Source organism: Bos javanicus, chromosome 7 (assembly GCF_032452875.1).
Source record: "Bos javanicus breed banteng chromosome 7, ARS-OSU_banteng_1.0, whole genome shotgun sequence".
Lineage (NCBI taxonomy): Eukaryota > Metazoa > Chordata > Mammalia > Artiodactyla > Bovidae > Bos > Bos javanicus.
Genome location: NC_083874.1, coordinates 43,836,066 through 43,848,441, shown reverse-complemented (window position 1 = coordinate 43,848,441; position 12,376 = coordinate 43,836,066). Strand labels below are relative to the sequence as shown.

Genomic DNA, 12,376 nt, shown 5'->3' with positions numbered 1-12,376 from the left:
GAACTCCGTGGCAGACCAGTGTGTGCGAGTGACTGGTTTTCTTGGAGATGAGATATTCAGGGCCACATAGGAAGACAGTTCAGACATGGTCTTGACCAAGGCCTTCCCAGCAGGGTAACGCCTAAATGACAGACTCTGAAGAATAAGTCTGTTCCTGGGAACCACGTGAGTGTCTCTCATCAGATATCTGTTTACATGACGAATCGTTGCCCGAGATACTGAGCCACCCTGAATCCTTGACACGCTGTTTTTGTGCAATATAGAAACTCACAAGTGTTGTCCTACGTGACTGTACAAACCACCCAAAATATTTTACAGATTCAAGGCCACTTCTCCTTGCACCTGCCTCATTCTTTTTAGAGAGAGAGAGAGAGATCTGTTTTTAAGGTAGGGTTCAAATGGTACATGAGACCAGAATCTCTTTTTCCCTTTAAAAAAAAAAAATTATTGGAGTATAACTGCCTTACAGCATTCTGTTCGTTTCTACTGTACAGCAAAGTGAATCAGCTGTATGTATAACTATATCCCTTCTTCTTTTCGATTTCCTCCTAATTTAGGTCACCAAGGGGGACAGAGAGGTTGGATGATTTGGGAGATTAGGATTGACATATATATACTATTGACACTATGAATAAAATAGATAATTAATGAGAACCTACTGTACAGCACAGAATCTTTTTTAAGAAATTTTATTTATTTGTTTATGGTTTTGCTGGGTCTTCATTGCTGTGTGGGTTTTTTCTAGTTGTGGTGTGTGGTGGCTTCTCTTGCAGCTCCTGGACTCTAGAACACAGGCTCGATAGTTGTGGCACAGGCTTAGTTGCTCTGCAGTATGTGGTATCTTCCCAGACCAGGGATCGAACTCATGTCTCCTGCATTGGCAGCTGGATTCTTTACCACCGAGCCACCAGAGAAGACCCCAGAATCTTTTTTAGAATACTCTTCTCTTGGCAATCAGATTGATACACTTTTTAAATAATTTTAAGTTTCTTTTTCTTTGAGTAGGGGAAGTTAATACTGCTTCAAATATTTTCTGAAATTAGGTTTTAAATTTCACATTTGTGTATCCCAGGAGGTAGGCGGGACTTCCAATATAACCATAAGGGTCAATCGCACAAATTCATCTTTAATCATAACATGTTTACATTGTGGAAATGTGCATAAATTATTAATTACAGCTCATTAAATTTTTACAAATGGCAACTCACACCAGTATTCTTACCTGGAGAATCCCATGGACAGATGAGCCTGGCAGGCTACAGTCCATGGGGTTGCAAGGAGTCAAACATGACTGAGCGACTAACACTTTCACTTTCAACTTTTCTCAAGCAAAAAAAATCTAGGTATCTTTTGTTCGTACTCTCATAAATTAAGACTGTCTTGTTAAGATCTACTGGGACTGTACCTTGGTCATCATGGTCTGAATTTCCGCGGCTTCTTCTCAAAATGCCTTCAGTTGTCACCAGAGCTACTCCTGTTCTCTACTCAAAACTTGCCCCCCCCCAACTTTTAGCAGGAGTGAGCATACGTCTTTAAGCTCAAGGGTCCAGAAATCTCAAGCCAGGCCCCTCAAGAAGTTTATAGACAGTTTTTCAGGGGCTGTAAACCTAATCCCAGAATACAGACCAAGATGACGACTCATCCAGGAGACAGCTTCTCCAGAAGACCCGGGGAGCGAGCTCCCAGTGTCAGAGGCTGGTTGTCCTCTTTCAGTCTGCTCTCCTGTGTTCTCTCCTTGCATCCTTGCTTTCTTTTTCACTTACTTAAGAATCTAGATTATTAACAGATACTCAAACCTCTTATCTACAATGTGTATATGTTTCCCATCTTTAATTTTTCTTTTCATGCTTTGAGTCACTGCTTGTGTGTCTTTTGATTAAGATGCATGTTTAGTATAATTATTGTTTTTTACTTGTGTTCCTTTGAATGACAACCAGCTTCCTCTGATGCTAGTTCATTGCAATAAGAAAGGTTCTTTTCTGTGTAATTGGAATCAAACAATAAGTGCTTTGTAAATGACAAAGCAATGGGTCAAGTGGCCAGAAAAATAAAACTCCCATCAAACCTAGACATGAAGATGTCTGCCTGAACAATAACAACACTTGGCAACTTTGTAGTCCATGTTTCACAGAAATAGAGCTTGGACACCCTTAGCTCTTGCTGAATACAGGACTACAAAGCCTGAGACGTGTCTTTCTTAGTATTATTCCATGTTGCTTTGCTCAAATGTGTCATCACCAAAATCTGAAATACTGAGAAAGAGACTTTGTCCCTTCAAGTGGTCCAACAAGTGATCTTTGAGCAAAAAGAAATAGAAAATCTGACAGTGATAATTCTGAAAAACCGCCACCAGAGCCTTACCATATATCCACAGCTCACCAAAAAGCAGTGAAGATGGAAATCGCTTCTGTTTGCAGACAATGGTGTTGTAATATACATCCTGAGCTGACATGGATGTCAAGGGGGAGGGGCTGAGAGCTTAAACCCATGTGGCTTTGGTTTTCCCTGTGATTAAAAACTATATATCCCCAAGATACATTCCTGTTACTCCGTGAAGGCTGCGAAAATTAAAAGACAGGGTAAATCTGGCTCTGGGAAACACTCAGCCCAGAATATCAACTGTAAATCAGCAAAAACACCTGAATTATCAAGTTCAGTTCAGTTCAGTCACTCAGTCATGTCCGACTCTTTGCAACCCCATGAATCGCAGCATGCCAGATCTCCCTGTCCATCACCAACTCCCGGAGTTCACCCAAACTCATGTCCATCGAGTCGGTGATGCTATCTAGCCATCTCATCCTCTGTCATCCCCTTCTCCTCCTGCCCCCAATCCCTCCCAGCATCAGAGTCTTTTCCAATGAGTCAACTCTTCTCATCAGGTGGCCAAAGTATTGGAGTTTCAGCTTTAGCATCAGACCTTCCAATGAACACCCAGGATTGATCTCCTTTAGGATGGACTGGTTGGATCTCCTTGAAGTCCAAGGGACTCTCAAGAGTCTTCTCCAACACCACAGTTCAAAAGCATCAATTCTTCAGCGCTCAGCTTTCTTCACAGTCCAACTCTCACATCCATACATGACCACTGGAAAAACCATAGCCTTGACTAGATGGACCTTTGTTGGCAAAGTAATGTCTCTGCTTTTTAATATGCTGTCTAGGTTGGTCATAACTTTTCTTCCAAGGAGTGTCTTTTAATTTCATGGCTGCAATCACCATCTGCAGTGATTTTGGAGCCCCAAAAAATAAAGTCTGACACTGGTTCCACTGTTTCCCCATCTATTTCCCATGAAGTGATGGGATCGGATGCCATGATCTCCGTTTTCTGAATGTTGAGCTTTAAGCCAAGTTTTTCACTCTCCACTTTCACTTTCATCAAGAGGCTCTTTAGTTCCTCTTCACTTTCTGCCATAAGGGTGGTGTCATCTGCATATCTGAGGTTATTGATATTTCTCTCAGCAATCTTGATTCCAGCTTGTGCTTTCCCCAGCCCAGCATTTCTCATGATGTACTCTGAATATAAGTTAAATAAGCAGGGTGACAATATACAGCCTTGATGTACTCCTTTTCCTATTTGGAACCAGTCTGTTGTTCCACGTCCAGTTCTAACTGTTGCTTCCTGACCTGTATATAGTTTCTCAAGAGGCAGGTCAGGTGGTCTGGTATTCCCATCTCTTTCAGAATTTTCCACAGTTTATTGTGATCCACACAGTCAAAGGCTTTGGCATAGTCAATAAAGCAGAAGTAGATGTTTTCCTAGAACTCTCTTGGTTTTTCGATGGTCCAGCAGATGTTGGCAATTTGATCTCTGGTTCCTCTGCCTTTTCTAAAACCAGCTTGATCAGGAAGTTCACGGTTCATGTATTGCTGAAGCCTGGCTTGGAGAATTTTGAGCATTACTTTACTAGCATGTGAGATGAGTGCAATTGTGCAGTAGTTTGAACATTCTTTGGCATTGCCTTTCTTTGGGATTGGAATGAAAACTGACCTTTTCCAGTCCTGTGGCCACTGCTGAATTTTCTAAATTTGCTGGCATATTGAGTGCAGCACTTTCACAGCATCATCTTTCACGATTTGAAAGAGCTCAACTGGAATTCCATCACCTCCACTAGCTTTGTTCGTAGTGATGCTTTCTAAGGCCCACTTGACTTCACATTCCAGGATGTCTGGCTCTAGGTGGGTGATCACACCATCGTGATTATCTGGGTCGTGAAGATCTTTTTGTACAGTTCTTCTGTGTATTCTTGCCACCTCTTCTTAATATCTTCTGCTTCTGTTAGGTCCATACCATTTCTGTCCTTTATCAAGCCCATCTTTGCATTATCAATACTGTTGAGCAAACTTGGCTCAGAACTGGGTCTCATATGCACATGAGTATAAAGCTATTGTGTATCACACACTTCTGGGTCCCACGGAGTTTCTGACCTCACAAGACTCGTCTCACAATCTGTCACCCAGCCAGACCCTACAAACCCATCACTCCACTCTTCCTGTCTGGGCTGTTAAGATTCTGCCAGGGTGTTTTCGTTTCTTATTTCAGCAAATCCAGCAAAGTAAGCCTTGTCTGCTCAGTGGGTTTTTTGCTAAAGCCTAATGGCACCCCAGGAGAAGGCAATGGCACCCCACTCCAGTACTCTTGCCTGGAAAATCCCATGGACGGAGGAGCCTGGAAGGCTGCAGTCCATGGGGTCGCTAGGAGTCAGACACGACTGAGCGGCTTCACTTTCACTTTTCACTTTCATGCATTGGAGAAGGAAATGGCAACCACTCCAGTGTTCTTGCCTGGAGAATCCCAGGGACAGGAGAGCCTGGTGGGCTGCTGTCTATGGGGTCGCACAGAGTCAGACACGACTGAATCGACTTAGCAGTAGCAGCAGCAAAGTTGGCAAAAGCTATAAACACAAAAATCAATAGTTTATCTAGGCATGCATGCCTAGAAATAGAATTGGGAAACATCTTTCCATGATACATACAGCAATAATAAAATGCCTAGAAACAATATCCACAAGAAGGCACATGATCTGTATAAACCAGGCAGTCGAGTCATTCTGAAGAAAGTAATGGAAAATGCCCACAAAACGGAAAAGTGTGAGAATAATAAAAGTATCAATTTCTCCCAAATTATCATAGAATTCATACAATCTTAAAGGACCACAATACTTTACAAACATTTTACCATGTTAAACAATTAGCACCATTCTCAAATTGGTAGCTCTAGATGAAATATGAGTGGAGTGTTAACATCCGTAATTTATTTTGGCAGGTAAACAATACTAAACTAGATAAGCATCAGTCTTATCTTTATAAAAAATAAATAAGACTTAATTACCTCTTAAAAGCATTTACATTCAGCTTAATTTAAGTCATTCTGATTTCTTTATATTTTTCATTCTAATTTATTTTTTACTTTTAAAGATAATGTTGAAGTAATATAATTTTCATTGAACAAATCAAGGTGATCTGTTGAAGGGAAGGTAATGTTTAGATAGAAAAAAATTGAGTCATATCTTGTAAACTTTTATTACCTTCATCTTAGCAAAATCACTGTTTTCAATTATTTATATAAATATCCCTTCCCCTCAACAGAAGATGAGAGTTGTGCAGTGACAGTCAGCGCTCTTGGATATTTTGTCAGATTTCAGTCACACAGCACTCATAATTTCACACATTTTAAAGTCTTGTTTTGAAGATTCACATATTATTTGATCGTTTATTGGCATTTGTAATTTTATGTTTAAAAATGTAAACACATCGCACACTCACCTCACTCGCACTGTTGCTCACGACTGTTCGGAGGGGCTGCAGGAGGCTCCCTGAGCCCGTCTGAAAAGCTGGCGAGGGGTGGGGAGGGGCGGGGTGTGAGGAAGCACAGGCGTCCCCAGGAGCTGGAGAGGGGATGCGGCATAGGTGGAGCCTGGAGGAGCTCTAGGCCCAGAGAAACTGTGGAGGGACTTTGACCATGGTTTCTCGACCGCAGTACTTATTTATTTTATTTTTACTGTGGTATCTTTTATTTGTACATTTTACTACTGTAATACAGACAAAATAGAAGACCAGTATTGGACTGGTAAATTCAGCACTGTCATGTCACTTAAGAGCTATCTGGCCTTTGGTGAGGATTATTCTCAACGTCATGCTCTATGAAGCTATAGCATCAATTATTGTAAAACCCACTTTACATACAAATGAAAATTCAGTATCATGGGTCTGAAATGTTTCTGAGACAATCTCATAAGAAATAGAAACTTTTTATTTTTTATTTTTTTTAATATTTATTGTTCTGCACCTGGTCTTGTTTGTGACGAGCAGGATCTAGTTCCCTGACCAGGGATTGAACCCTGGTCCCTTGCACTGGGAGAAAAAAATTTTTTTTTCCCTAATTTTTTTTTAGTTGTTAGCTCTAAATACGGCAGCTAAGGCTCTATATAGGAAGACTAGGTCGGCTTATGATGAAGAATTAGAATAGAAGACTTCAAGAGGAGTTTTGTTGTGGTAAATAAAGTAAAACAGGGGAAAGGGCAAGTAACACTTTGCTTTAAATGTGAGACAAGTGCAAGTTCAAAAACAAGAAATGTGGTAGAAAAGGCAGGGATTGAACCTGCATCTCCTGCATTGGCAGGCAGCTTCTTTACCACTGAGCCACCAGGGAAATACATTTTCAATAATAAATTACAATTATTGTGCATTTTTGAGCTGAACAAGGTAACACAGAATCAAATTTTGATATTTTTCTATTAATGAAACAATAAGTTAATGTGATGAACTAAGGGTAAAGTCACCTTTGAAACTGTATCAGAGAAGAAATATCTAATTAAATTAACTTTTAACACAAGAAGTCCCTGCAGTTGTGATCTGAGAGTGATTAAAGTTGTACTAAAACTACAAAGTGAAAAAAAAAAAAACTACAATGTGTTTGCACAAAGTGTTTCACAAGAGAGAAAAGTTGTAACTGTGCTTCTAGGTAGATAGCTTCCCTTCCTGAAGTTGCAGTGCCTTTCAGAAATGTATGTCTTTACCCCTGTCCCAGAATCGATTTTCAAGTGTGCACAGTTTCAATCATTAATTAGTAGGGAATCGTGAGGAATAAATCCTCTAGTTAGACACACTCATCTTAAGCACTAACATCATCCTTGACTTTCCTACATCCAGACATCAACCTTTCACCTCTTTGTTGTCTACCTTTGGATTCACATACATTTCTGATATTTTTTGATACCATAAAAGCCTAAGGAAGAAGAAAGTGCAACAAATAAGTAATTATGTTGTTTTCTCCGTGTGTAGTGGTGAATTGGCAACAATTTCTCATTTTTTCCCATGACCTGAGTTTAGTTTTCCCTTAGTGACTTTTTCTTCACACCTTTAATATGTGCTGAGTTTTATCACAGAAAATGCTGCTTTCCAATGAAATCCAATCTCTTTGAAAACTCTCAGAAATATTTGGCCTTGTGTGAACAAAGGAACAGAAACCAGCTAAAACAAATCTGAAACTGTAATATCTGAACACTGTTCTCCATAAAGAAATAAGTGTTTTAGAACAAGAAAATGGTAATATAACAAAAATAAGATTGGGAGTCACAGAAGAATCAAGCAATAAGGTTAGAAGACACTTTTTAGCTCAGGAAAGCAAACATAAGTCCTGGATAATCCAAAGTCTGTGCTCAAACAAATTAGTCACTGAACTTTCAAGGTGAAATGCAGATTGCATTGTTTACAGATCCTTCTTTTTATCTAGACAGACATCTTGATGCTGTAACCAAGTGGAAGATAGCTAAAAGTACATTATGTGTGCACGATGATGATATCATCTCCATAGTTTGAATAATTCTGGGTTTGTATATTTACACTAAAAAGTTTTACTGGAAATCCAGAGCCACAACTAAATTTGTCCAAAAGGTCAACGGTGTTGATAGATAAGAAGCAAAGTCAGGTGTAATCAGCTGGAGAACAGAGCAGAAACTATTTTAAAATAAACACCACTTTAAACTGTTTTGACTATGGCATTTGGTTTGCATGAATAAGCATGATATTGTTTCATACAACAATTTTAAAACAACATGAAAAACAAAACAGCCTTCCAAATAAATGGCTTAATGTCCATGTTATAGTACTGAAATAAAAAGGACAAAGATTTTAAAAAGAGAAGAATCAATAAAAACATATTTCTGAGGAGATCAGAGTACTCACTTTTTGTTTAAATAGTGTATTGATTGAATATTGGCTCTGATTATTGCATTCAGCCTTTGAAACAATTCCAGCCACAGCACTGATGCTGACTTTCAAGGTAATATCAGGGGTGAGTCACCAGAATCTGATGGTGGAATTTTACCAGTAAGGCTTTGTGCTGCCCCATTTCAGTGAGGACCACAGGAGAATGTGGGAGACTTTGCAGGGCCTCAGGCAGAATAGGGTTCAGATGTGCATGGTTGCCCTAAGTTGATGTGCTGGTGATAACTCACATTCTAAGATGCGACTTCAGAAACAGGTATTATTGAATGGTAACAATTCAATAATTCAACAAGGGGAAAAAAAGGATATTTAGCCTTGATATGAAATTAACCCTCAGCCCTCATTACTATGTATAAAATAGACAAGTAATGAGAACCTCCTGTATGGCACAGGGAACTCTACTCAGTGCTCTGTGGTAATTTGAATGGGAAGGGCATCCAGAAATGAGAGGATTTATGTATACACATAGCTGATTCACTTTGCTGGGTGGTAGAAATGAACACAACATTGTAAAGCATCTATACCTCATTTAAAAAAAAAATCTGATTGCCTTCAAGGCACTTGTGTAGGCTCTAGGGTTGCATTGGATAAGCAATCAAAAGCTCATGGAGATCAAGGTCTAGTAGGGAGAAAGAGAAGAAAGGGATTAATGCATCCAAAACAAAGGAAACTGAAGAGATATAGGTCATTAAGTGCTGTAAACAAAACAAGCAGGGAAGCGATTTAGGGAATTTCTGGTGATGGTACAGTGTTTGTAAAGATGGCTAAGGATATCTCTCTAAGAAGGTAATATTTGAACCACAGCCTGAGAGTGCAGGAGCTCTGTGTGTGCCAGAGACGAGTGGACACTTGTGGAGGCGTGTTCTCAAGAGAGGGAACAGAACCTGCAAAGACCCCACGGCAGGGGCACAGCAAGGAAGCCTGTCTGTCTGGGGCCAGTGAGAAAGAGCAGGACCAAGGAGACGCAGGGCTTGCAGGTTATTTATTATGATGACTATGGCTCCTGCTCCAAATGACAGAACGTCTTTGCAGGGGGTGGTAAAGAGAGGATTTGTCGACTTAGTGTGAACAGCCGTTAGAGTTACATTTAGCCTCCAATTCTATCACACCAGGGATTTGTTTTTAAGTTTCCAGTATGATATTAAGGCTTCTTAGGTGGCGCAATGGTAAAGAATCCACTTGCAGAGCAAGAGATGCAAGAGACACAGGTTTGATTCCTGGGTCGGGAAGATCCCCTGGAGAAGGGCATGGCAATCCACTACAGTATTCTTGCCTGGAGAATCTCATGGACAGAGGAGGACTACAGTCCATGGGGTTTCAAAGAGTTGGACACAACTGAGCTACTGAGCATATTGTCAAATGAAGAAAAGCATTAGAAATGCCCCGGGATCCAGTGGCAGCTGGAGAATGCAATATTGACTGTCTCATGAATGTGAAACCATCTTAGGAGATGACACACACTTTCTCTAGTATACAAATCCTTGTATAACCATAGTACACTAAAAAAGGCACTTTCCCCCTTTCAAATATTTCATGTGTATATATTCTTTCTGTTGTAAAGAATGTAAGTTAATACTAGCACGCTTTATTGACCATTAGAAAAATTTGTTTAACAGAAGTTGTTTTTAAAAAGCAGATACCTGGAGAAGGAAATGGCAACCCACTCCAGGACTACTGCCTGGAAAATCCCATGGACAGAGGAGCCTGGTAGGCTACAGTCCATGGGGTTGCAAAGAGTTGGACACAACTGAGCGAGTTCACTTCACTTCACTTCATAACTGAATCAGGGGATTTAAAAGACACTGTGAATCCACTGGATTCCCCTATACAATAAAAATTAATGCAAAATGTAAAAAATAAAAAAATAAAAAGCAGATAGACACTCAGCAGAGATCATTAAAATGATTTGTTTTTTAACTCCTTTCTTAGAGTATGTCACTGTAGTCAATAAATGTGTTATTCATACTTTTCAGCATGGTTATAGTTTTGCTATTTAAGACTTACAGCATGGACCACTTGTTAGTCTTATGTATTATTATTTTTTTGGTTTTGATTTTGATTTTATTTTTGGCTGTGCTGGGTCTTTGTTGCTGCACTCAGGCTTTGTCTAGTTGCTGCGACAGGGAGCTACTCTTGAGTTCCTGTGAGTGCCAGGGCTTCTCATTGCAGTGGCTTCTTTGTGGAGCATGTAAGGGGCTGTTGGTGCAGGGGGTTCAATAGTTGTAGCACTCAAGCTTAGTTGCCCCGCAGCATGTGGGGTCTTCCCAGACCAAGGATGCACTGACAGGTGAATGCTTACCGAGGGGACCACCTGAGAAGTCCCACTTGTTAGTCTTGATACTTGACACTGTGCCCCTGGATCTTGGCGTGTTGGTTTTAGGCTCACAAACGCTTCACACCCCTGACTCCACACAGGTGTGATGGAGGGCTCGTCGTCGCAGAGGGGCGGTCTGCACTCGGGCAGCCCCTTCCCCTAGGGAGGTGGAGATGCCCGCGATGATTGGAGAATTCTGATGTTCCACTTGGTCCCTGAATGAGAGAGAGCGCGCGCATCTGTGCGGGAGCGGGAGCTGGGGGCGGGGCAGGCTAATCCAGGGACTGGACGCTGGGAACCCGAAGGCAGCAGAAACTCCGAATGTCGAATGTCGTTTTGTAAAAAGGAGACAGACGTACTTACCTGAGGGCATACGACGCAGGACACAAGGCACTCGTTGCTCCTCTTCATCTCATGTCTTTGGTCTCAGGGTTAGATGACCTCACAGCCCAGGTCTCGCTGAGGCTGTAAACACTGGTGGTCGGGTGGAGGTGATTCAGTGCCTCCCTTTGCCTTGTGGTTGCTCATTCAAAGTGAAAGTGTTAGTTGCTCAGTTGTGTCCGACTCTGGGGCCGCATGGACTGTAACCCATCAGGCTCCTCTGTCCATGGGCAATTCCCAGGCAAGAATACTGGAGTGGATTGCCATTCCTTTCTCCAGGGGATTTTCCTGATGCAGGGCTCAGACACATGTCTCCTGCTTGACAGGCAGATCCTTTACCACTGAGCCCCCTGGGAAGTCTGAACTGTTCCTTCAGTTCAGTCACTCAGTCGTGTCCGACTCTTTGCAACCCCATGAATCGCAGCACGCCAGGCCTCCCTGTCCATCACCAACTCCCAGAGTTCACTCAGACTCATGTCCATCGAGCTGGTGATGTCATCCAGCCATATCATCCTCTGTCATCCCCTTCTCCTCCTGCCCCCAATCCCTCCCAGCATCAGAGTCTTTTCCAATGAGTCAACTCTTCGCATCAGGTGGCCAAAGTACTGGAGTTTCAGCGTTAGCATCAGACCTTCCAAAGAACACCCAGGACTGATCTCCTTCAAAATGGTCTGGTTGGATCTCCTTGCAGTCCAAGGGACTCTCAAGAGTCTTCTCCAACACCACAGTTCAAAAGCATCAATTCTTCAGTGCTCAGCTTTCTTCACAGTCCAACTCTCACATCCATACATGACCACTGGAAAAACCATAGCCTTGACTAGACAGACCTTTGTTGGCAAAGTAATGTCTCTGCTTTTTAATATGCTGTCTAGGTTGGTCATAACTTTCCTCCCAAGGAGCAAGCGTCTTAATTTCATGGCTGCAGTCACCATCTGTAGTGATTTTGGAGCCCCAAAAATAAAGTCTGACACTGTTTCCACTGTTTCCCCATCTATTTTCAATGAAGTGATGGGGCCAGATGCCATGATCTCCGTTTTCTGAACGTTGAGCTTTAAGCCAACTTTTCACTCTCCTCTTTCACTTTCATCAAGAGGCTTTTTAGTTCCTCTTCACTTTCTGCCATAAGGGTGGTGTCATCTGCGTATCTGAGGTTATTGATATTTCTCCCAGCAATCTTGATTCCAGCTTGTGCTTCTTCCAGCCCAGCGTTTCTCCTTAGGTGAGAGCAAAGCCAGGGAGTGGAGATCGGCCCCATCTGAGCAAACAGTGCACCTCCTCCTTCATCAGAGAAGGCACCCTGGGTTCATCTCCTCCAAGTGTGTCTCACTGAAAATAAAGCTGTGATGACTATCAGTCTACTTACTCCTGAGAAACAGTCATCAGAAACAGTAGTCTAATTTTTATTGATGTAAACACTGTTTTTCACAGTGAACCACAGTAAGCGCTGGAATGTTTCTG

General features: G+C 41.6%; 1 long non-coding RNA gene across 1 annotated transcript in view; it reads right to left on the bottom strand.

Moving 5' to 3' along the window:
* The window catches only part of LOC133251248 (uncharacterized), a 52,256-nt gene extending 39,880 nt beyond the window's left edge, over positions 1 to 12,376 (bottom strand). The window contains exon 1 of the long non-coding RNA XR_009737545.1: positions 5,761 to 12,376. This is a non-coding gene — a long non-coding RNA (uncharacterized LOC133251248). The remainder of the gene's footprint in view (positions 1 to 5,760) is intronic.